Source organism: Bos indicus, chromosome 8 (assembly GCF_029378745.1).
Source record: "Bos indicus isolate NIAB-ARS_2022 breed Sahiwal x Tharparkar chromosome 8, NIAB-ARS_B.indTharparkar_mat_pri_1.0, whole genome shotgun sequence".
Classification (NCBI taxonomy): domain Eukaryota; kingdom Metazoa; phylum Chordata; class Mammalia; order Artiodactyla; family Bovidae; genus Bos; species Bos indicus.
In genome coordinates this window covers 48,587,144-48,612,984 of record NC_091767.1, presented here as the reverse complement: position 1 = coordinate 48,612,984, position 25,841 = coordinate 48,587,144, and the positions used below count along the sequence as shown (strand labels likewise).

Below are 25,841 nucleotides of genomic sequence, written 5' to 3'. Positions count from 1 at the left end.
GCCTCTGGTTTTCAGTCTTATTCTTACAGTAGCCTCAAGACTTCTCCATCTCCTTTCAAAGACAAAGGGCTGCTTTCTTGGGTGCCTGATGTCCTCTGCCAGCATCCAGAAGTTGTTTTCTGGAATTTACTCAGCGTTCAAAAGTTCTTTTGATGAATTTGTGGGGGAGAAAGTTGTCTCCCCGTCCTATTCCTCTGCCATCTTAGGACCGTGCCCTCACATCCATGTTTAGTTAGGGCTTCTCTGATAGCTCAGTTGGTAAAGAATCCGCCTGCAATGCAGGAGACCCTGGTTCGATTCCTGAGTTGGAAAGATCCGCTGGAGAAGGGATAGGCTATCCACTCCAGTATTCTTGGGCTTCCCTCGTGGCTCAGCTGGTAAAGAATCTGCCTGCAACGCGGGAGACCTGGGTTTGATCCCTGGGTTGGGAAGATGCCCTGGAGAAGGGAAAGGCTACCCACTCTAGTGTTCTGGCCTTGAGAATTGCATGGACTAAAATCCATGGGGTCATGAGGAGTCCGACAGACTGAGCAACTTTCACTTTCACTTATGTTTAGTTAACAAAGTAACTATCACACTATGTCTCACAACAGGATGAGTACCTGAACAATAGGCTCTTGCAACATAATGTATATGTTATTTTGCCTCTGGGCAATGAGATTTTTGAGGGCTAATGTTTAGTTTATTTTTTATACTAATCTGTTTTACTTTACTTTTTTTCACAAATATAATCAGAAATAAATATTTTCATATGTGGACAAAATAGAAACCATGTAATATACCTGGAAGTCATTTGAATGTCCATGGATTTCTTTTGAAGCCTACAGAGAAGAGATGTGCTCCCACTTCAGCATCAGAGACCAGGAAAGTGAGAATTTATGTCCACTTTTTTTTCCCTAACCCCAAATTATGAAAAATTTCAAGTGCAGGAAATAGATAGTACTTAGAATCAATAAAGCTGGGATCAAGTACAATGTTGAGAATCACTTATGAGTTTTTCTAGACTTCTCTCCTCATTTGAGAAATGGAGACATAATAATACCTAATATAAAGTTGTTGTAAAGAATAATCACAATAACATTTGTGAAAACATATAGTGCAGTGCTAGAAGGAAAATAATGGCCAACATTTATTGAGTATTTACAATTTCCAGAAATCGTAGAGCACAACTTCTGGGTGCTTTATATCTTTGCTACTGACAATATGGTACAGCACAGGGATCACCAGGGGACATGTTAGACAAGTGGATTCTCAGGCCCTGCCCAGACCTACTGAATCAGAATTCAGGAGGAGAAGGGGACGACAGAGAACGAGATGGTTGGAAGCATCACCGACTCAATGGTCGTGAGTTTGGGCAAGCTCCAGGAGGTGGTGGGGGACAGGGAGGCCTGGTGTGCTGCAGTCCATGGGGTCGCAAAGAGTCGGACATGACTGAGTGACTGAACAACAGTGATTTGTGAGCATATGAAAGTTTGAAAGTACAGCTCCATCTGTTATTGAATCCTTACCTTTAAACCAGAAAGAAGATGTTAAACATTCTCATTTTACAGGTAAAGAAACTAAATCTCAGGGTAATTTGCTCAAGGTTAGTAAAACCAAACTGCTTCCAAATGGTCTATGTCCAGAGCCCACAGGCTTAACCACTTTGGTTTACTGTCCCTCCTAGCAGGTGTCTGACCAAAACTGTTGAAGTCAACTATAATTCCACAGCTCTTCCTGTCTGATACAGCACTGCCCTCCCAGGTTTAAGACTGGTCTGGGCCTCATTTCCCAGCTGCAAAGAAGAAAATGGGAGAAAATAATATTGTAAAGCCCTTTGGGTACTGAGGCAAAATAGATTTAGAACAAGTCTTTGTAATATTTTATACTATTTTTCTCTTACCTTTTATTATTACCAAATGTGATTTCCTATGTTAGTACTGATCTAAATATCTATATGCACTGTTCTTCTCCTCTTCTTAAATGGTCTTGCCCACTGGGAGACACATCTTGACAGGAACTCACATGATCAGTGATGTATATTTGGTATATTCAATCTCTAAGTAAAACCAAAGGTGTTCAAGAAATATTTTATTTAAATGGCAAGTTTAAGGTAGTCGTTTTGAATCTTTGATTGCTAATAACTAACAGTTTTGTATCACCTTACATATTGTTTTTTATATATATTATGTACCATAATCCTAACAATAACTCTGGAAGTAGGTATATTATTCCAGACATATAGAAAAGATAATAAGGCTTTGCTAGTAAGTCATAGGGAGAAGGCAATGGCATCCCACTCCAGTACTCTTGCCTGGAAAATCCCATGGATGGAGGAGCCTGGTAGGCTGCAGTCCATGGGGTCGCTAAGAGTTGGACACGACTGAGTGACTTCCCTTTCACTTTTCACTTTCCTGCATTGGAGAAGGAAATGGCAACCCACTCCAGTGTTCTTGCCTGGAGAGTCCCAGGGACAGGGGAGCCTGGTGGGCTGCCATCTCTGGGGTTGCACAGAGTCGGACACAACTGAGGTGACTTAGCATAGGATAGTAAGTCACAGAACGGAGGCTTGAACCTATGTTCAGAATACATTAAATTTATCATATACATTATGATAAAACATTGCATGTTATTATAAAACAGCATTCCCCATGGTTATCTGTTAGATTCCAATCCCAATATTTATGACCAACTGGGGAAGACCAGCCCAAAATGCGGAATTCTAGATTTTAATTATATTTAAAGAAACATGCCAAATTCAGACTTAATTGAAGAAAGTAGGGAAAACCACTAGACCATTCAGGTATGACCTAAATCAAATCCTTTATGATTATGCAGTAGAAGTGACAAACAGATTCAAGGGATTAGATCTGACAGACAGAATGCCTGATGAACTATGGGGGGGAGGTTCGTGACATTCTACAGGAGGCAGTGATCAAGACCATCCGCAAGAAAAAGAAATGCAAAAAGGCAAAATGATTGTCTGAGGAGGACTTACAAATAACTGAGAAAAGAAGAGAAGCTAAAAAAATGGAGAAAAGGAAAGATATATCCATTTGAATGCAGAGTTCCAAAGAATAGCAAAGAGAGATAAAAAAAAAAAAAAAGCCTTCCTCAGTGATCAATGCAAAGGAATAGAAGAAAACAATAGAATGAGAAAGACTAGAGATCTCTTCAAGAAAATTAGGGATACCAAGGGAAAGTTTCATGCAAAGATGGGCACAATAAAGGACAGAAATAGTATGGACCTAACAGAAGCAGAAGATCTGAAGAAGAGGTGGCAAGAATACATGGAAGAACTATACAAAAAAGATCTTCATGACCCAGATAACCATGATTGTGTGATCACTCACCTACAGCCAGATATCCTGGAAGGCAAAGTCAAGTGGGCCTTAGGAAGCATCACTACAAACAAAGCTAGTGGAGGTGATGGAATTCCAGTTGAGCTATTTCAAATCCTAAAAGATGATGCTGTGAAAGTGCTGCACTCAATATGCTAGCAAATTTAGAAAACTCAGCAGTGGCTACAGGACTGGAAAAGGTCAGTTTTCATTCCAATTCCAAAGAAAGGCAATGCCAAACAATGTTCAAACTATCACACAATTGCACTCATTTCACGCTAGCAAAGTAATGCTCAAAATTCTCCAAGCCAGGTTTCAACAGTACCTGAACCATGAACTTCCAGGTGTTCAAGCTGGATTTAGAAAGGGCAGAGAAACTAGATATCAAATTGACAACATCTGCTGGATCACTGAAAAAGCAAGAGAATTCCAGAAAAATATCTACTTCTGCTTTATTGACTATGCCAAAGCCTTTGACTGTGTGGATCATAACAAACTGTGGAAAATTTTTAAAGAGATGGGAGTACCAGACCACCTGACCTACCGCCTGAGAAATCTGTATGCAGGTCAAGAAGCAACAGTTAGAACCGGACATGGAACAACAGACTGGTTCCAAATAGGGAAAGGAGTATGTCAAGGCTGTATATTGTCACCCTGCTTATTTAACTTATATGCAGAGTGCATCATGCAAAATGCTGCGCTGGATGAAGCACAAGCTGGAATCAAGACTGCTGGGAGAAATATCAATAACCTCAGATATGCAGATGACACCACCATTATGGCAGAAAGTGAAGAACTAAAGAGCCTCTTGATGAAAGTGAAAGAGGAGAGTGAAAAAGTTGGCTTGAAGCTCAACATTCAGAAAACTAAAATGGCATCCGGTCCAATCAGTTCATGGCAAATAGATGGGGAAATAATGGAAATAGTGATAGACTTTATTTTCTTGAGCCCCAAAATCACTGCAGATGGTGACTGCAGCCATGAAATTAAAAGACGCTTGCTCCTGGGAAGAAATGCTATGACCAACCTAGATAGCATTTTAAAAAGTAGAGACATTACTTTGCCAACAAAGGTCCGTCGAATCAAAGCTATGGGTTTTCCAGGAGTCATGTATGGATGTGAGAGCTGGACTATAAAGAAAGCTGAGCGCCGAAGAATTGATGCTTTTGAACTGTGGGGTTGGAGAAGACTCTTGAGAGTCCCTTGGACTGCAAGGAGGTCCAACCAGTTCGTCCTGAAGGAAATCAGTCCTGAATATTCATTGGAAGGACTGATGCTGCAGCTAAAACTCCAATACTTTGGCCACCTGATGCGAAGAACTGGCTCATTGGAAAAGATCCTGACGCTGGGAAAGATAGAAGGCAGGAGGAGAAGGGGATGACAGAGGATGAGATGGTGGATGGCATCACTGACTTGATAGACATGAGTTTGAGCAAGCTGCTGGAGTTGGTGATGGACAAGGAAGCCTAGAGCACTGCAGTCCATGGGGTCACACAGAGTCGGATATGACTGAGTGACTGGACTGAACGAACTGAAAGGAACATAGATTTTTTTGTGGTTGTTGTTGTTGTTACATGAGAGTAATATGCCCCCTGCTAGAGAGATAAATATTGTCCCTCCATTTCTTTTTATATCATTAATTTGCATAGCTAATTCTTTTTTCATAAATTTTGCAGCAAAAAAAAAAAAATGTCATTAGTGAAAGCAACTGGCACATGGGAGAAATTGAGTAAAAATCATTTTAAATGGCATTCAAAACCTTCAGTTCTGTACTTGTCCAATCTATCACAAATTTTATTTCTGAAATTAAATACAATAAAATCCTTTTTGACATTACTTCAGAGGGAAAAAACTACTGCATATTAAATGGACTAAGAATATTCAGATACATTTGGCTACCCGTAACTATATCTCTTTTGTGTTAGTATATGATACACAGTATAGGTGGAAATCAATGACATTAGCAATGATGATCTACCATGTTGGTCATTCCTTTTATTAATGCTGATATCTTATCAAATCGATACAAGAAAAAAAAAAAAGAATTCTGCCCCTAAATAGTAATTTCTATTATTTTGAAAGGCACACTAAGCTTCTGCAGGATGCCCAGGGTGGTATCCCTCTTTTGTCAGCTGGGCATAAATAAAAACAACCATTTCTAAAATAATTCTCTAGGATAATAGAACTCTGGATAATTACCTGCATACAATAATGACTTATATGGACAGTGGGATGAGTATACCCTTCTTGTTCTAGTCAATGGAGAGTAGGTGGCAAAAGAAAAAAATCTATCTGATCTGGTAAAGAGTAGAACCCATGAGTTGCTCTTCTCTGCTGCTAATTTCAAAGATTACTGATGCTCACTTAGGGCGAGGTCCTATTTATTGATCTCAATAAGTTAAGCAAAGAACAAAAGGGGAGAAAGAACAGTGACAAATCCAGAGAAGAATCATAAGAATAAATATCTACTGAGGATTTACTATGGGCCAGGCTTTATAAATGCCAATAATAATAATAAAAACAACCAGCATTGACTAAACACTTGTGCTAGTCACTATTATGTATGCTTCCATATATTAACTTATTTAACTCTCACAACAATTTTACAAAATATTAACTGTGATTATCCTCATTTAATTACTCAGAAATCAGAAGCACAGATTGGTTAAGAAACTTTCCCAAGGCTACACTGCCAGTAGGTAGCTGGCTTGAATCCAGGTAGTTATGGAATCTGTGCTCATAACCTCTCTACAACTGTCTCACATAATCCCTACAACACACCCCATGATTGTTATAATTTCATTATTATTCACATTAAAAAAACAAACAACTATATTTTAGAGAGGGAAAGTGCCTTCTTCAAGGTCCCTCACTGGCAAATGAGAAAAACTAGGACTTAATCTCAGTCCCAGCTGGCACCAAGCATCAGAACATAACCACCTGACAATTCCATCATTACACTGAGAAATTAAAATCTTATAATCTATTGCCACATTAAGTGATCTAAGCACAGTGGTCAAAAGCAGAATGTAATAGGGAAGAAAAAAATCTGAAATTCATTACTTGTAATTAGAAAAGACTAGTGATTACAGCCTGTGATCTTCTAAGCAAAAGCTTTACCGCTGGGCTTCTTCAGAGATCTGGTAAAGGAAATGTGTAATCAAAGGAAGTGCTTCTCACTTAGAACCAATGCCTGGCATCCCTAAAAACTGTTATTTACTCCAGAAACTAATATTCTCAGCCTTCATCAGAAATTTTGGTGGAAGTGAGCAGATGACACCGAGGAGGAGATGGGGCACAGAAACAACAATACACCTGAAACAAAGCCAGGTGTTACAAACATGTATTACATCTGGGTGTTCGTACAACAGAAAGACCAAGGGAGTCAATAGTAACCTCCGAAAAGCTTGTTTGAGATAAAGGAGAACTAGAAGATGTTTAAAAAAAAATGAGAAGAAAATTCACCATGAATAGTTAAATATGGGTGATTTTCTCCCTCTACTTTCTAATATTTTTCTGAAATTTCTGTTTTTTTATAATAAGCATAATTATTTAAAAAATAAAAACAAATTTCCAAACTTAAAAAATGATCTGGTTATAACTTTAAGATTTAAAAAAAAAAAAGTCCAGTTATGTAACGGAATTCTTTTACTGATCAACATGGTACCCTAAAGGGAGTTGTTCATAGGTGCCTAAATTGCTCTTAAAGTAAATAAATGTATCACTGGTTATAAATTTCTAAGTAGGTCATGCTTAGGGTCGCAGTAGAAGTTTTGCTGAAGAAAAATAAGATGAAGATGCCACTGGAAAGTAAGATTAGAAAACAGAGAGGGTAGATATTTAACTATCTTTCAAATGAAAACAGTAAAGTGAGTCTCTACAATAGACCACCTTATATGTACTTTTCCCAAAAAGCCTCTCCTAGAAGACACTTAAGTTTACCATCAAGTGATTTTGATATAATTCTTATCCTTAGAGATGAAGTGTGACTAGTATGGTACTCTATATTATGTGTCATCCAGATAGTTTTCTTTACTTAATTATCTAATAATTTCACTTAATTATCTGATGTTTTTTAAAAAAAAACCTCATCTCTTCAAACTTTATATCTATATTCCATTTCAGATGAAATACAGTAGTCTTAAATTTACTTGTTGACAGATAATCGACAGATAAATAAGTGATATATAATTATGAATAATTCCTCCATAGCACCCTCCCCCCAGCAAAAGCTTAAACCTATTAATTGCTATTTAAAAGAACTACAAAAAGAATGTTTTTAAAATGAAGGTGAATAGACTTTAAATTAGATATTATCTGGTATTGGGTTCTCATACGCAACATTAGCACAGGCTAAGATCTATCAGCATTTTTAGTTGCATAATTTAAAAGGAAATTCAGACCCAGTAAAGTTAATTTCCTTGGATCCCACACCAAGGTCATGCTGGAGTGAAAACAAAAACATGGGTATTTTCTGAACACATTTATGGAAAAATTGACTGTATCTGGAGGGCAATTCCCACCCCACCCCCACCCCTGCAATCCCTGGGAATCCACAAGCCTGGCAACTCTCTTCCAACTATAATTAATTTTACACACTACTTAGAATGATTGCATTCTCCATTCAGTAGAGGAATTAGAGCCAAAAGATTAGAAAATCTTTCCCATTGTTTTTCTTTGCAAAATTTAGGGAAAGAACTTCATTGGTAAAACTGTTTGCATATGAGGGGTTCCTTCACTCAACCTCCTACAACACAGTGGCTGGGAGTTTGGAAAATCCTGGGTTTGGAGAAATTGAAAAGAGAAGACAAAGGAATCTTGTTTTGGTCATAGTTGCATTATGTCAAGACTTCTCTTAACAATAAGGCCAAAACATCACACACATAGGAATTAGCAGGAAATCTACTTCTGGTCTATCTGCCCAATTTCCCAATCCTGATAGGAAGATCCTAAGGGTTAAAAACCTTGTTTTGTTTTCTTTATATCCTCAGTCTCTACTCAGGGAGTAAAAGGAACACTATTAACATCTTCAGGTCAAATTATTAAAGTAGTTACATACATGAATAATATAAATCATGTAGCATAACATAACATAAAAATTATATAAAATACTAAACAAATGCATTGTTTATAAGCATTTATAAGTATTATAGGGAAGCCATTATCATAGAGTGGAAAGGCTATTAGCCTACGCAATGCTTGAATCTCAGTCTGCAATTTATCAGTTGTGGGATCCTTGGCAAATTCCTTAACCTCTATGATGATAGAATGTCTTCATCATCATGTTGGGGGATATATAATGAGGATATATAAAAATTTGTCCCGTAAGTAGCATCTGATCTAAGGACAGAAGAGACTTACAGATCTGAAGATGAATTGCAACATACATCTAAATAAAGGCATGATGTTTGATATATGGGTATAATAACTATACTCATAGGATTATTTTGAGAAATAAATGCAATAATGTATGTGAGAAGGTTTGCTGCTGCTGCTGCGTCACTTCAGTCGTGTCCGACTCTGTGCAACCCCATAGACGGCAGCCCACCAGGCTCCCCTGTCCCTGGGATTCTCCAGGCAAGAACACTGGAGTGGGTTTCCATTTCTGCCTCCAATGCATGAGAATGTTTAATAGACACTAAAACAAGTTTTGAAGATTCCATACTATAAACTCACTTTTACTAGGCCAGGTTTTATTTTTATTGTTGCTGCATCATTTGACTAAAACAGTTGCTATGTCATTCCAATAACAGGTAGCATTGGAACAGTCACACTCAAGATGTATAAATCCCAATATAATTCAGGTAATTATTCCTGTGCCCCCTGAGAAGGAGTAAGTGACTGTCTCCACTCCTGCCTTCTACCTGTAATATCCAAGAATGCAGCATCATACTTGGGTGACTTTCACCACAAATAACAACAGAGTAGGAATCTCTGTCTTATCAAAGAAAACACAAACTCAGAATCTATGCTTGACTGAAATAAATTTTTCTTGGTTCATTTCATCATAAAGTCCCTTTCATCCCGAATTATTTTGTGTCACCTCTACCATAAAGAGCTTAGAGAATGAATGTTATGAGCCTGGAAAGCTTGTAGAATATTAACAAGGGAAAGTTAGCAGATAACATACTAGATGCAATGAAACCCAAGTTCTTCTAAAAAGAACTGTGCATGACCACAGCATGGGATTTCTTTCTTCCAGTTATATGGGATTGTTTTACATTTTCTTCACTTTCCCTAAGCAAGCCTAAGGATGTGTTGGATACACAGTGTGAATCTATCAAATTCCAAAAGATCTAGTTGCAGATGGGCAGAAAAGTGAGTATGATGGATCTGTGATCTCAGCTCACAGCTTTCAAGAATATAAATAGGGGACCACTTTGTTTGATCTTATTAAACGGAAAAGCAGGGGATAGCCTAATTGTGGAGGGTAAATGCTTGTGCCTTAAATAACCATAAAACAACAATCTGTGTCAGTTCATGGCAGACAGAAACCAGATTAATTTTGGAACACAGCATGGTAGAAAAGAATCCATTAATTCTCAAGACTCTTAGGCCCCGAAAGACTGCTGATGCCAATTTTCCTGTACTGCAATCCTCCCCTCCCCCCAGCTTGGGCAGCAGTATATAAATGCCAGCTATTTACATGTTGTGGATGAAGTTTGTGGCTGAGAAGTAGGAAGTTAGTATTGGGAGCAAAGGGACCTAGAGGTCTTCAATGGCTCTGACTCCTAGTGTGCATTTAAATCCAAATTCTGCATGCTGGTAGCTAACCTGAATAATAAGGGTCATTCCAGCTTGAGGGTTTGGGGTTCCACTCAGAAGTATTATCAATGGGTTAAAAAACAAAACCATCTTTAATGACTGGCAGCTCTATGAAAAAAAAAAACCCAAACTAAACTAAAAAATTGACCACTAAATGGCATTAGGGTTTCCCAGGTAGCTCAGTGGTGAAAAATCTGCCTGCCAATACAGGAGACATAGGAGAAGTGGGTTCGATCCCTGGGGTCAGGAAGATCCCTGGAGGAGGAAATGGCAACCCACTCCAGTATTCTTGCCTAGGAAATCCCATGGACAGAGGAGCCTGGCGGACTACAGTCCATGGGATCACAAAGAATTGGACAGAACTAAAGCAACTGAGCCAGACACGACTGAGTGACAGGGAGGCCTGGCGTGCTGCGATTGATGGGGTCGCAAAGAGTCGCTCAGTCGTGTCCAACTCTTTACGACCCCGTGAACTGTAGCCCACCAGGCTAGTCCATCCATGGGATTCTCCAGGCAAGAATACTGGAGTGGGTTGCCATTTCCTTCTCCAGGGGATCTTCCCGACCCAGGGATCGAACCCGTGTCTCCCGCATTGTAGGCAGTCACTTTACCATCTGAGCCACCAGGGAAGTCCTCTTTCAGTAAAGCAACTGAGCAGGACACGACTGAGCGACAGGGAGGCCTGGCGTACTGGGATTCATGGGGTCGCAAAGAGTCGGACACGACTGAGCGACTGAACTGAACTGAACTGAACTGAAAGCAGTTGAGCTGGACACGACTGAGCGACTTCACTTTCACTTTTCACTTTCATGCATTGAAGAAGGAAATGGCAACCCACTCCAGTGTTCTTGCCTGGAGAATCCCACGGATGGGGGAGCCTGGTAGGCTGCCATCTATGGGGTTGCAGAGAGTCGGACACGACTGAAGCGACTTAGCAGCAGCAGCAGCAAAGCAACGCAGCACATTCACATTAAGTATGCCTTACTTTCATGATTAATTAACCCTGCCAAATAAAGAACTACAAAACAGCAGCAAAAATATAAAACATTTATTTTTCACTCATGTACTTGCTGGGATTCAACTGATGTAGGCTGGGCTCTAAACTTTGGGTTGTATCTGGGTCTGGTCTGTGTCTAGGTTCAGGTTCTCTCACCCTCCCTGGACCAGGGCTCAAGACAAGCACAAGTATGTTTCAAGCCCTTGCTTATGTCACAGCTGCTTTTGGTCAAAGCAAGGCGCAAAGAACACGCTTTAGGACAAACCTAAAGCCAAGGGACAGAGAAACATACTTTGTTCACCCTAATGCCCTGGTGAGGATATGAATAAATCTAATACCAGCATATCAGGAAAATGAAGCATTGCAACCAACAATTCAATCTGCAACACCACAGATGTCAAAAGGGTAATGAACTATTTATGTCCATACTAGGCCCTTATATATCAGGAAAACCCTACACCAAAATAAGAAAGGACTTAATAATCCTCAGAACTAGAAAGAAACTTAGCCTGACAGCCTCAATTCACAGATGAGGAAACTGAACTCTGAAGAAGCCTCTTCCCCAGTCATGTGACTGTTTAGTGACCTTCCCAGTTCGAGCCAATTCACCTTCCAATAAACAAAAGGGAGGACACACCAGAGGAAAGGGAGAAGCAATCTCCCCATGCACAAGGGAGTCAGTTCCAATATAAAAGCTTTCCTAAAGATTAAATTTTTTAATAAAATTGAAGTTTTTCACTGAAACACAAAAGTCTTAAGCCTCCTGGAAATTTTTATGTAGAATACTATATTATATTGACAACTGTAAAACTCACAACTTTCATAACCAGCCACAATGCCCAATTTAACAAAAATAATGTCATCTGTATAGTCTATAATTTTTATCCTTCCTCAGATAGAACCAGAAATACCATAAATCGTTGCCAAAGTTGCTCTAGTCTCTTATTCTTCCTGATGATACCACCCAATTTGTCCTTACAAGTCTCTAATGCTTCAGTCTTCACTCACTAGATTCACACCAAGAGGCTCATCCTCATGACACCCAAAACTACCTCATGTTCTTTTTTTTCTCTACATCTTATTTTTGATCTTCACAAAAATACTTTTTCACTATCATGTGTTCCTCTCTCTCTCTTTTTTTTAAAAGTTTTGAAGAGATAAATGATTTATCCTTAGAGTTGAACACCAGGGCCTAGCCTGGGTCAAGCACAAAGCCAGAGAAATAAATGAATGAAACTGAATGTTAAACTATTAAGACTGCACAGAGGTATACTGACTGTCCCAACCAAATAAACCCTGCTGCTGCTGCTAAGTCGCTTCAGTCATGTCCGACTCTGTGCAGCCCCATTAGACGGCAGTCCACCAGGCTCCCCCGTCCCTGGGATTCTCCAGGCAAGAACACTGGAGTGGGTTGCCATTTCCTTCTCCAATGCATGAAAGTGAAAAGTGAAAGGGAAGTCGCTCAGTCGTGTCCGACTCTTAGCGACCCCATGGACTACAGCCTACCAGGCTCCTTCATCCATGGGATTTTCCAGGCAAGAGTACTCTAGAACAAAGCTAATCTTTCCTATGCATAATAATGTCCTTCTGGGTTAATAGGTATAAATAAGCTCTCACAAAAATGAACTCAAAGACCTGTCACATTTAGAAAATAAAATCTTGCATTTCTTCTGCAAGTAGAACAAAGAAGGCTGGGGTATAGTAAGAGACAGTCCAAAATCCCTCAGTTCTTCAAATATTTAACAGTATGTCCATCAGAGGAAAGAAAAGTTGTATTTGGTAGAGCTCCAGAAAACAGAACTAGGACAAGTAGGTGAAGTTAGGGAGAGAAATTATTTATGTTCAAAATATGGAATAACTGGGTAACAATTAGAGCTATCTAAAAATGGACCAGGCTGCCTCATGTGGCACCAAGTTCCAGGTCACCAGTAGCATCTGAGGAGAAGCAAAGTGACAACTTATCAGGGATGGCATTTAGGGGATTCTTTCTGGAGAGGCAGGGGTAAGAGAAGATGATGCTGTGAGGTGATTTTGACTCTGTAGTTCTGTTTCACACCCTTTCACCCCCTCCTAGCTTCTGTAAGGCCTTCTGGTAGGCAATAATAGTGAGGCAGTAAAGAAGGAGAGCTAGGACAATAAAACCTAGGTTCAAATACCACCACTATCACTTTTTAGTTGAATTACCTTGAATGAATCACTTAATATTTTTGAGTCTCCATTTCCTTGTCTGTAAAACGGTTTTCTACTACTACCTGTTATGAAGAATAAATGAGATATTATATGTGAGGTGCTTCAAATAGTGCCTGGCAAACACTAAGTCCTCAACAGATACTAGTTGTTACAATGATTATTATGACTCAAAGTAGGAGAAAATTAGAGGAGCTAGAGCGATATTGTAAAGGATGCCATCATAATTTAACTATTAACTCTGGCTATTCAGGAACACATAGTGGGAAGGTTGGTATAGACAGACAAAGGGCTAAGGACCCATCCTGGTAGCTCCATTAGCATGCAAGGTTGAATGGTCAAGTGTCATAAGCAATCATGGGATTTGGAAACCTTTGTGTTTTTCAGAGCACTCATTAACTCATTGCCAACACCAGGGTATACTGTGACTCTCCCCACTTTGCTATGGTTTCTACTGTCAAATTGACCAAATTTCCCTGGAAATATTTATCTAGCTGCCCACTTTCACCCTTAATTTTTAAACCAGAAATGGATAAAATAGTGTATTCACTGGCACATGTTGAGAACAGAACCTTACAAATAACAAGGAATAAAGAAAATAATATCCACTTTTTCGCAACAGGTTTGCCACCAGGACACAGGTGTTGTGAAAACCACCATTAAACCTAAGCCAAAATGGGAAAGGAGAAGACCCACATCAACATCATTGTCATTGGGCATGTAGATTCAGGGAAGTCTACCACGACTGGCCATCTGATCTACAAATGTGGCGGGATTGACAAGAGAACAATTGAAAAGTTCGAGAAGGAGGCTGCCGGGATGGGAAAGGGCTCCTTCAAATATGCCTGGGTCTTGGACAAACTTAAAGCTGAACGTGAGCGTGGTATCACCACTGATATCTCCCTGTGGAAATTTGAGACCAGCAAGTACTATGTTACCATCATTGATGCCCCAGGACACAGAGACTTCCTCAAAAACATGATTACAGGCACATCCCAGGCTGACTGCTGTCCTGAATGTTGCTGCTGGTGTTGGTGAATTTGAAGCCGGTATCTCCAAGAACGGGCAGACCTGTGAGCATGCCCTTCTGGCTTACACCCTGGGTGTGAAACAACTAATTGTTGGCGTTAACAAAATGGATTCCACTGAGCCACCCTATAGCCAGAAGAGATACAAAGAAATTGTTAAGAAGTCAGCACCTACATTAAGAAAATTGGCTACAACCCCGACACAGTAGCATTTGTGCCAATTTCTGGCTGGAATGGTGACAACATGCTAGAGCCAAGTGCTAATATGCCATGGTTCAAGGGATGGAAAGTCACCTGTAAGGACGGCAATGCCAGTGGAACCACCCTGCTTGAAGCTCTGGATTGCATCCTGCCACCAACTTGCCCAACTGACAAACCCTTGTGTTTGCCTCTCCAGGATGTCTATAAAATTGGTGGTATTGGTACTGTCCCTGTGGGTCATGTGGAGACTGGTGTTCTCAAACCTGGCATGGTGGTCACCTTTGCTCCAGTCAATGTAACAACTGAAGTGAAGTCTGTAGAAATGCACCATGAAGCATTGAGTGAAGCCCTTCCTGGGGACAATGTGGGCTTCAATGTCAAGAACGTGTCTGTCAAAGATGTCCATCGTGGCAATGTGGCTGGTGACAGCAACAATGATCCACCCATGGAAGCTGCTGGCTTCACAGCTCAGGTGATTATTTTGAACCATCCAGGCCAAATCAGTGCTGGATATGCACCTGTGCTGGATTGTCACACAGCTCATATTGCTTGCAAGTTTGCTGAGCTGAAGAAGAAGATTGATCATCGTTCTGGGAAAAAGCTGGAAGATGGCCCTAAATTCTTGAAATCTGGTGATGCTGCCATCGTTGATATAGTTTCTGCCAAGCCCATGTGGTGTCGAGAGCTTCTCTGATTATCCTCCCCCGGGCCGTTTTGCTGTGTGTGACATGAGACAGACAGTCGCTGTGGGTGTCATCAAAGCAGTGGACAAGAAGGCAGCTGGAGCTGGCAAGGTCACCAAGTCTGCCCAGAAAGCTCAGAAGGCTAAATGAATATTATCCCCAATACCTGCCACCCCAGTCTTAATCAGTGGTGGAAGAACGGTCTCAGAACTGTTTGTCTCAATTGGCCATTTAAGTTTAATAGTAAAAGACTGGTTAATGATAACAATGCATCGTAAAACCTTCAGAAGGAAAGGAGAATGTTTTTGTGGACCATATGTTTTGTGTGTGGCAGTTTAAGTTATTAGTTTTTAAAATCAGTACTTTTTAATGAAAACAACTTGACCAAAAATCTGTCACAGAATTTGAGACCCATTAAAAAAAGTTAATGAGAAAAAGAAAAAGAAAATAATATCCAGTAGATTCTTTCTGGGCTTCCCAGGTGGTGCTAGTGGTAAAAAACCAGCCTGCCAATACAGGAGACGTAAGAGTCGCAGGTTGGATTCCTGGGTCGGGAAAATCCCCTGGAGGAGGGTACAGCAACCCACTCCAGTATTCTTGTCTGGAGAATCCCACAGAGAAGCCTAGCAGGCTATGGTCCATAGTGTCGCAAAGAGTCAGGCACAACTCAAGTGACTTAGCACGCATGCAGATTCTTTCTGAGCTGCTTCTTGGTATGTAGGCACACTTTAATTGCCTCTCTGTGAGCCCTTTGGCCCTACATTTTCTATTTCATCCCACTGAGACATCTGAAGCACACTCTTCCTCCTGTCTTCCCAATCCCAACCCACCTCGGCTTTGAAAGGTTCATTTCCTACATCGTCAGCCCACAGCCCCAGCCTGACCTTTCCCATCATATCAGTCAATTACGCACTCCACTGCTACGCTGCATTGACTCGTTCAACGTTTGGGTCTGAGCTCCTCAGGGAAAAGACCTTGTCATTTCTACTTTCACTTTGCAAGGTACCACGTGTATTCCCAGCACTGTATAAATAATAAGATCAAGTTAAAGGTGATTCTCTATGTGTTCAAGTTACTAAATGAAAAATGGCACCTTCTATTTCTGATCTTAATGCCCTCACCCACTAACACTCATTTTATTTTCATATTTGGAGAAGAAAAGAAATGTCTTATTTTCATTTAAATTTACGCTAATGATCTTTTGAAATGAGTGAGGGCTACCCTTGAGTTTAAATTTAAACACAAGTTCATCATGAAAAATTTCAAAAGCCTATTTCTCCCTCCAGTAACAAAGTACTTTACACAGTATTTTCTTTACCAACATATAATATGCATGCCTGCTAAGTTACTTCAGTTGTGTCCCACTCTTTGTGACCCTAGGGACTGTAGCCCACCAGGCTTCTCTGTCCATAGGATTCTCCAGGCAAGAATACTGGAGTGGGTTGCCACGCCTTCCTCCAGGGGATCTTTCCAACTCAAGGACCGAACCTGAGTCTCCTGTGTCTCCTGCATTGGCAGTTCGGTTCCTTATCACTAGTGCCACCTGGGAAGTCCAACATGTAATATAAATTTGATAAATGTTTGGACAAAAAAAAAAACGAATGAAATTCAATGAAACTCACAAGATTAGGAGATAAGTTGGGTTGGTGATAATTTTCTCATCTTACCCTTCTTACTACCAAAGAATTAGAAGTCTTAAAACTGGTAAGTATCACATTCATGATCTGATCCAGGTCTCATGACTCTTAAGTCCTAGCCAGATTTATTTGATGATCATTTCTCTACATTATCATTTCTTAAACTGTAGTAATTTGCATATCACCAAGATTTTGCCATATCTACATACCATTCACTTTACATTTTTCCTTAAATTATTTCATTTTGATGTATATTACACAACTATGTTTTTTTAATATTCACCCATGCAAATGTTATATCAGTAGATAAATGTTGACACAGGGCCCCTGCCTAGCTCAGAACTTCCATCACCTCCTCCTACTTCACAAACACCACCTCCTCCAACATGTTCATAACCTTCAGATTTAAAAGTGACAATATAAGGAATGGGCTTCCCTGGTGGCTCAGTGGTAAAGAATCTGCCTGCCAATGCAAGAGCCATGGGTTTGATTCCTAGGTCAGGAAGATTCTCTGAAGAAGGAAGATGCAACCCACTCCAGTATTCTTGCCTGGAGAATTGCATGGATAGAGGAACCTGGCAGGCTACAGTCCATGGAGTCGTAAAAAAGTTGGACACAACTTAACAACCAAACAACAACAACAATACAAGGAACAATTCTCTTTCATGCTGCCAAACAAGCACTGACTTCAGGTTCTCCTCATTCACTGAAATAAGGTAAGGTACAGCTTATATCCTCTATCACTGAATTTACCCAATTCACTTTTAATTATGATAATTTCAGACTTCCCTCAATTTTAACATGGATACTTTTCTAAAGAAACAGAAACAGCAAACTTTATCTATCTATCCATTCATCTAAATATCAATCTATCTATAGGAACTGGCTTATGAGATTGTGGCAGCTGGCAAGAGTGAAATTTGCAGTACTTACCAGTAGACTGGAAATTCTAGCAGGAGTCAGTGTTGTCGTCTTGAACCTGACGGCAGTGCAGTGGTTGAATTCATTCTTCTTTGAGTGAACTCAGTTTTTGTTCTTAAGGTCTTCAACGAATTGGCTGAAGTGCACCTACATTATGGAGAGAAATCTGCTTTACTCAAAGTCTACCAAATGCAAATATTAATCACATATAAAAAATACAAGCAACATCTAGACTGGTGTTTGATCAAACAACCATAGCTTAGCCAAGTAATAAATAAAATTGGCCATTGCACCTTTATAAATATATATAAATACAATTGTTCATAGATAGATATAGATATGTATATAAATAAGTGGATATGTGTATATAATGCCTTTCTGTTTAATTCTTCCAATTTCATTTTTAAATTTAAAGGCAGTATGACTTTAAGATACCAGGAATTTAAGAAACTGAATTTGACTGAATTAGGATACTGAATTTGACTCCTTATACTTGCTTCCAATCTGAGTTAACTTGGCTTGTCTAGACTCTATGAATTTATGATTGACATGATAATGTGGTAAGTACAATAGTGGCCCCCAAAGATGTCCACATCCTAATCCTGAAACCCTGTGAATATGTTACCTTACATGCAAAGGGGGAATTAAGGTTGCAGATGGAATTAAGGTTGTCTATCAAGTGACCTTAAAATAAGGAGATTATCGGAAATCCAAGTGTGTCCACTGTAATCACATGGCCCTTAAATGTGGAAGAGAAGACAGAAGAGGAGGACAGAGTGATGATGTACTGTGGACTGAATCACATACTCCAAAAATTCATGCTGACGTCCTAATCCCTAACATGATGGCATTTGGTGATAGGGTCTTTGGGAGGTAATTAGGTTTAGATGAAGTCATGAGGGTAGGCTTCCCCATAATGGAATTAGTGTCCTTATCTCTTATTAGAAACACCAGAGAGCTTGCTCTCCTATCGTGTAACAGCACAGCAAGAAGGTGGCCATCTGCAAATCAAGAAAAGAGCTTTCACCTATCTGTGCTTGCACCCTAATCTTGGAATTTCCATCCTCCAGAACTGTGGAAAAATAAACATGTGCTGTTTAAGCAACCCATCCTATAGTATTTTACTGTGGCAACCTGAGCTGACTAAGATGGGATGTGAGAGGGACTTGGTCCAACATTGCTGGCTTTGAAGACAAAGGAAGGGGACTGTGAGCCAAGGAAAGCCGGTGGCCTCTAGAAACTGCAAAAGGCAAGGAAACAAATTCTCCACATATCCTACAGAAAGGAACTCAGCCTTCATAACACCTTGACTTTAGGCCTGTGATCTAGATCAGACCTCTGATCTATAGATGTGTAGGCTACTACATTAGTGTTGTTTTCAGCCACAAAGTTTGTAGTAATTTGACAAGATCAGGTATATTCAGAATGGCCCTAGACTGTAGTAATTTGATACAGCAGCAAGAGAAAACTAATACAGATACTAAGAATCAGATGGGCAAGACTGAGCATGTAACATCTCAACAAATTTAAATGTCATAGTACACTTGATTCATGTCAATGTATGGCAAAAACCGCTACAATATTGTAAAGTAATTAGCCTCCAATTAAAATTAATTAATTAATTAATTTTAAAAAATAAATATGTCATAGTTCAGACTACAGTTATTAAAACTAGAGACAAAGATGCTTCAAAAAATTTGCTAGCACATGTCTTATACAAAGCATAAAAGACTCTAGTGATTTTGGTCTGTTGTTTGTATCACTTCAGGGCATATATTTCAAATATTATTAAGAGAATTTTATTGGTGCTTGTATTTTAGTATTATTAAATAATTTGTAAGGTTGAAATCAAGATTTTATTTGCAACTAATTTCTACAGATTTCAAAGCAGTAAATTGACTGCTGGGATATTGATATAATTAACTTTTTAAAAGTCTTAGCCATAGCTCCTAAAATCAGAAAAAAAAAATGATTGTATAAAATTTAATATTTGGTAAATTGTAATAGCCATGCTTACTTTATGCTAAGAACATATTTTTTTTGGAACATATCATTCTACTATAGTAGCCAAAACTGACTAAAACAGACCTAAACTAGGAGTTGGCAAACTTTTTTGTGAAGGGCCAGACAGTAAATATTTTAGGCTCTGTGGGCCACTGCTCACCAGTACATTGTAGCATAAAAGTAATCATGGCATTCCAATGAAATTTTATTTATAAGATTTAAATTGTATATAATTTCATCTATCAAACAATATTCTTCTTTTGATTTTTTCAACCATTTAAAAATGTTTTTAAAAATCATTTTTAGCTCACAGGCAGCAGGCTAGATTTGTCCCAAAGGACAGTTCGCAGATGTCTTCCAAATTCAACAGATCTTGAGAATGATAAAAAAAAAAATTGGTGAGCTATGTTCAGCAAAAGATATTCACCTTATAAGTACAGAAAAAGCAATTCTATGATAATGCATACGGATTATTTGAATTATAGAAAAAACTGGCTCTACCGAGTCAGATATATGCCAATATTTTAGTCACAAATTGAAAGTACTTCATTCATTCACCCATTCATTCATTTCTTCAACAGATATTTATTTCATGTCCACTTGGTCCCAGACACTATACAATGTAAGTTGGATAAAAGAGAAAACATTCTATAAATTAATTCCCAGAACATTTTTTTAAAATTACTTCATAATATTGCTTTAACCTGCTTGGGATTTTAAATTTTTTAATTAAACTTTTTTAATTTACAGAAATATTTGTCTTTTGTTTTTATTCATCCAACTCAAGCTATGCAGAACTGCAGTCAATGGTTAACAAGAAGAGATGGTGTCAAAGTCAAAGGTATTATTGACTTAAGTAAAACAAAGAGCTGCTAACATGAGTGACAATGAAACTTCATATTCAAATGAGATGAGAAGCCAGTTCATGTTTTATCATGTGCATCAGAGATGGTTTAATTATAAATAACTATAATAGTTTCAGCTGAGGAAAGGATACTTTATTTTACCTTCTCATCTCTAATAGTATGAAATTAATTTTTTGATATGGTGATTAAGTGTAAGTTGGCACCTTTCAGGAAAATAATGGTCACAATGAAGTAATCTTTTGCAATCAGAAACTAGAGCATTGCAGTGACAGTCTAATTATCAAAGTGTATTTACTGACTGCCTCTTAATCAACTAAGAAAACACTCAGAGTGATTTTGAATACATTTGTAAGCTTAGATATGACTTGACATCCTTCATCTTTAATTGTAATGAATTAGAAATAGCTTAAATGTCCATCAGGAAAGGAATATATTTATGAAACAATGGAATATATACATATATACAGTGGAATATATATACAATGGAATATGACATACAAAAGATTATTCTAAATTAACAGTTTTTGTTGTAAAAGATGTCTGCACTCTATTAAAGAGGTTTTTATTTTTAAGGCAGTTTATAAAACAGCATTTATAGTTTGATCTCATTTATTCAGGGTCATACAAATTAGGATATCAACCAAAATTTTTAGAATGACTATTTCTGGATGACCACAGTTTGGGTCATTTGATTTTTGCTGTCTTTTCATTTAATCTATTGCTTGAATTTTTTTTTTTTTTCCCCAGTGGGAAAGTATTGGGTATTTCTGTGTTAGTGTGCGTGCTAAGTTGTTCTGTCATGTCCAACTCTTTGCAACTCCACCAGGCTCTTCTGTCCATAGGATTCTCCAGGCAAGAATACTGGAGTGGGGTGCCATTTTCTTCCCCAGGGGATCTTCCCAACCCAGGGATCGAACCTGTGTCTTTTATATCTCCTGCATTGGCAAATGGGTTCTTTACCACTAGCACCACCTGAAATAAATAAACAATAAAAATGAGCAAAAATTTTATGATTAAGGAATGATTTATGATACATAAGTGATATTTCTGTAGAAAAATTAATAACAAGTACATATAACTTGTCTATGTTCTACGGATAGGAAGCTTTTACTCACACAGTGTGGATTAATTACAGCTATTGAAATTTACTGGTAACATGAACTTTCTGAGAATGCCAACCCATTCCCATTATCCTGCTTTCAGCAACACTCTTTCACTGGAAACCTTTGAAGAATATTATGAGCCCTGCCTTCCTTTCCATGCCTATTGCTTTCTAGAAGCTTGGCATCCCAGTACTAGGAAGTTTAGGGATGAAGTCCAGCTCACTCATCCTACAAATAAATGAAGGAACTGAGACAGGGAGGTGACATGTCCTGCCCAATGCCCGACAACTAAATCTTGCCAACAGTATCTTGTCAGTCACAGAAAGTTGTGTACATTAAATATGTACAGGTTTTAAAAATATGCAATTATACATCAAGAAAGTGGTTAAAAAATAAACAAAGTCATCTTGACGCCATCATTAAACTTCCTTGGTCTCCTGGAATTCCCACATGAACCCAAACTAAGCATGATCTGGGATGTGTTAGTGTCCTGCATGTATTCCTAGAGCTCTGGAGTGTTCAAGGCTATAAGGTCAGGCAAGGGGAATACCCAAGCAAGCAACTATGATGCTGATCTGGCAAAAGGAGTTGTGTTAACATGAGGACTCTTAGAGGCAGAAGGTTTTAGGAGAAAGAAGCATTTATGTGTTACAGATACCCAGGCCTAGAAAACCTTGACAATGCTTACACTGTGCAGTCCAAGAGAGATTCAGGTATGACATTTGTAGCCTCCTATCACTGTAGATGTCCTTTTCATTATAGGGGACTGGAATGCAAAAGTAGGAAGTCAAGAAACACCTGGAGTAATAGGCAAATTTGGCCTTTGAGTACAGAATGAAGCAGGGCAAAGGCTAAAAGAGTTCTGCCAAGAGAATGCACTGGTTATAGCAAACACCCTCTTCCAACAACACAAGATAAGACTCTACACACGGACATCACCAGATGGTCAACACCAAAATCAGATTGATTATATTCTTTGCAGCCAAAGATGGAGAAGCTCTATACAGTCAGCAAAAACAAGACCGGGAGCTGACTGTGGCTCAGATCATGAACTCCTTATTGCCAAATTCAGACTTAAATTGAAGAAAGTAGGGAAAACCACTAGACCATTCAGGTATGACCCACATCAAATCCCTTATGATTATACAGTGGAAGTGAGAAATAGATTTAAGGGACTAGATCTGATAGACAGAGTGCCTGATGAACTATGGACAGAGGTTCGTGACATTGTACAGGAGACAGGGAGCAGGACCATCCCCAAGAAAAGAAATACAAAAAGCAAAATGGCTGTCTGAAGAGGCTTTACAAATAGCTGTGAAAAGAAGAGACACAAAGAGCAAAGGAGAAAAGGAAAAATATACCCATTTGATGGCAGAGTTCCAAAGAATAGCAAGGAGAGATAAGAAAGCCTTCCTCAGTGATCAATGCAAAGAAATAGAGGAAAACAATAGAATGGGAAAGACCAGAGATCTCTTCAAGAAAATTAGAGATATCAAGGGAACATTTCATGCAAAGATGGGCTCGATAAAGGACAGAAATGGTATGGACCTAACAGAAGCAGAAAATATTAAGAAGAGGTGGCAAGAATATACAGAAGAACTGTACAGAAAAGATCCTCATAACCCAGATAACCAGGATAGTGTGATCACTCACCTAGAGCCAGACATCCTGGAATGTGAAGTCAACTGGGCCTTATGAAGCATCACTACAAACAAAGCTAGTGGAAGTGATGGAATTCTAGGTTATTTCAAATCCTAAAAGATGATGCTGTTAAAGTGCTGCACTCAATATGCTAGCAAATTTGGAAAACTTAGCAATGGCCAAAGGACTGGAAAAGGCCAGTTTTCATTCCAATCCCTAAGAAAGGCAATGCCAAAGAATGTTCAAACTACTGCACAATTGCATTCATATCACACACTAATAAAGTAATGCTCAAAATTCTCCAAGACAGACTTCAACAATACATAAACTGTGAACTTCCAGATGTTCAAGCTGGTTTTAGAAAAGGCAGAGAAACCAGAGATCAAATTGCCAACATCCGCTGGATCATCGAAAAAGCAAGAGAGTTCCGGAAAAACATCTATTTCTGCTTTATTGACTATTTCTGCCTTTGACTGGATCACAAAAAACTGTGGAAAATTCTGAAAGATATGGGAATATCAGACCACCTGACTTGCCTTCGGAGAAACCTGTGTATGCAGGTCAGGAAGCAGTTAGAACAGTTAGAACTGGACATGGAACAACAGACTGGTTCCAAATAGGAAAAGGAGCACATCAAGGCTGTATATTGTCACCCTGCTTATTTAACTTATATGCAGAGTATATCATGAGAAACGCTGGGCTAGAGGAAGCACAAGCTGGAATCAAGATTGCCAGGAGAAATATCAATAACATCAGATATGCAGATGACACCACTCTTATGGCAGAAAGTGAAGAACTAGAGCCTTTTGATGAAAGTGAAAGAGTAGAGTGAAAAAGTTGGCTTAAAACTCAGCATTCAGAAAATAAAGATCATGGCATCCGGTCCCATCACTTCATGGCAAATAGATGGGGAAACAGTGGAAACAGTGACAGACTTTATTTTGGGGGGCTCCAAAATCACTGCAGATGGTGATGCAGCCATGAAATTAAAAGACGCTTACTCCTTGGAAGAGAAGTTATGACCAACCTAGAGAGCATAATTAAAAGCAGAGACATTACTTTGCCAACAAAGGTCCGTCTAGTCAAGGCTATGGTTTTTCCAGTAGTCATGTATGGATGTGAGAGTTGGATTGTAAAGAAAGCTGAGCGCCAAAGAATTGATGCTTTTGAACTGTGGTGTTGGAGAAGACTCTTGAGAGTCCCTTGGACTGCAAGGAGATCCAACCAGTCCGTCCTGAAGGAAATCAGTCCTGAATGTTCATTGGAAGGACTGATGTTGAAGCTGAAACTCCAGTACTTTGGTCACCTGATGCAAAGAGCTGACTCATTGGGAAAGACCCTGATGCTGGGAAAGATTGAAAGCGGGAAGAGAAGGGGATGACAGAGGATGAGATGGTTGGATGGCATCACTGACTCAATGGACATGAGTTTGAGTAAACTCTGGGAGTTGGTGATGGACAGGGAGACCTGGCATGCTGCTGTCCATGGGGTTGCAAAGAGTCCGACACAACTGATTGACTGAACTGAACTGATCTGATCACTGTAGAGGTTATGTTGGAAAATAAAGGTCTGAATTGAATTCCATACTGTATGATGAGGAGAGAACATAAACTTACAGAATGGGTAAAGGAAAACACTCAGTAAAAAGTAATTAAAAAAAACACTAATACTTATAATCTATTGAGAAGCTACCATGTACTTTACATAAACTATCACCCCAAACTTTCATTACAACCCACAACCTCAGCACTTCAGTTGATGCTACGCTGACTCCCTGACAAGCCAGTTCGGAGCAGTAAGAGGAGGGCTTTGGGAATCACATCACAGAAGGTGATGGAGAAGAAAATAATAAAGGGAAACTTATTCCTGTCAAGTGGTGCTCTGGAGTTTAGGGGGATGAAGACTATGAAAAACCACTGGATATGGTATTTAAGGGCTTCCTTCATGACTTAGTGGCAAAATATTTGCCTGCAGTGCAGGAGACACAGGAGATGCAGTTTCAGTCCCTGGTAGGGAAGATTCCCTGGAAGAGGGAATCTTCAGTATACTGAAGCAACCCACTTCAGTATTCTTACTGGGAAATCATCCCAATTCATGGGATCAATAAGAGTCAGAACTGAGCAACCAAACACACATATATGGTGTTTAAAACATTTTCAAAATCCTTTCAGAGTTGTATGCTCCCTCCTGTCATGATACTGTAAAATCTCTACCCTACTTGGTTAACTGAATTTAATTACTAGGACTAAATTGAGTCTATAGTAAGTGTACTATTTTCTGGAAGTAAATGATTCACCTGTATGAGGTATAGGAAATTTTCCAGGAAGATGAGTTGCTACTTAACAAATGCCTTCAACTTATCAGAGCAGTGGTAATCATTTATTGACATATATTAATTCATACTGCAATGAGCCCAATCTATAAAGTCTATAAATAAGCTTCATAAGCCATCCCTCATTCTTTTCCTCTCTCCCATCCCTACCTTCTT

General features: G+C 39.1%; 1 long non-coding RNA gene and 1 pseudogene across 1 annotated transcript in view; one reads left to right on the top strand and one right to left on the bottom strand.

Annotated features, from left to right (window-relative positions):
• Window positions 1-18,024, bottom strand: part of LOC139184549 (uncharacterized) — a 192,670-nt gene extending 174,646 nt beyond the window's left edge. The window contains exon 1 of the long non-coding RNA XR_011568069.1: window positions 17,752-18,024. This is a non-coding gene — a long non-coding RNA (uncharacterized lncRNA). The remainder of the gene's footprint in view (window positions 1-17,751) is intronic.
• LOC109562958 (elongation factor 1-alpha 1 pseudogene) lies at window positions 13,906-15,537 on the top strand (annotated as a pseudogene).
• Window positions 18,025-25,841: the final 7,817 nt, after the last annotated feature.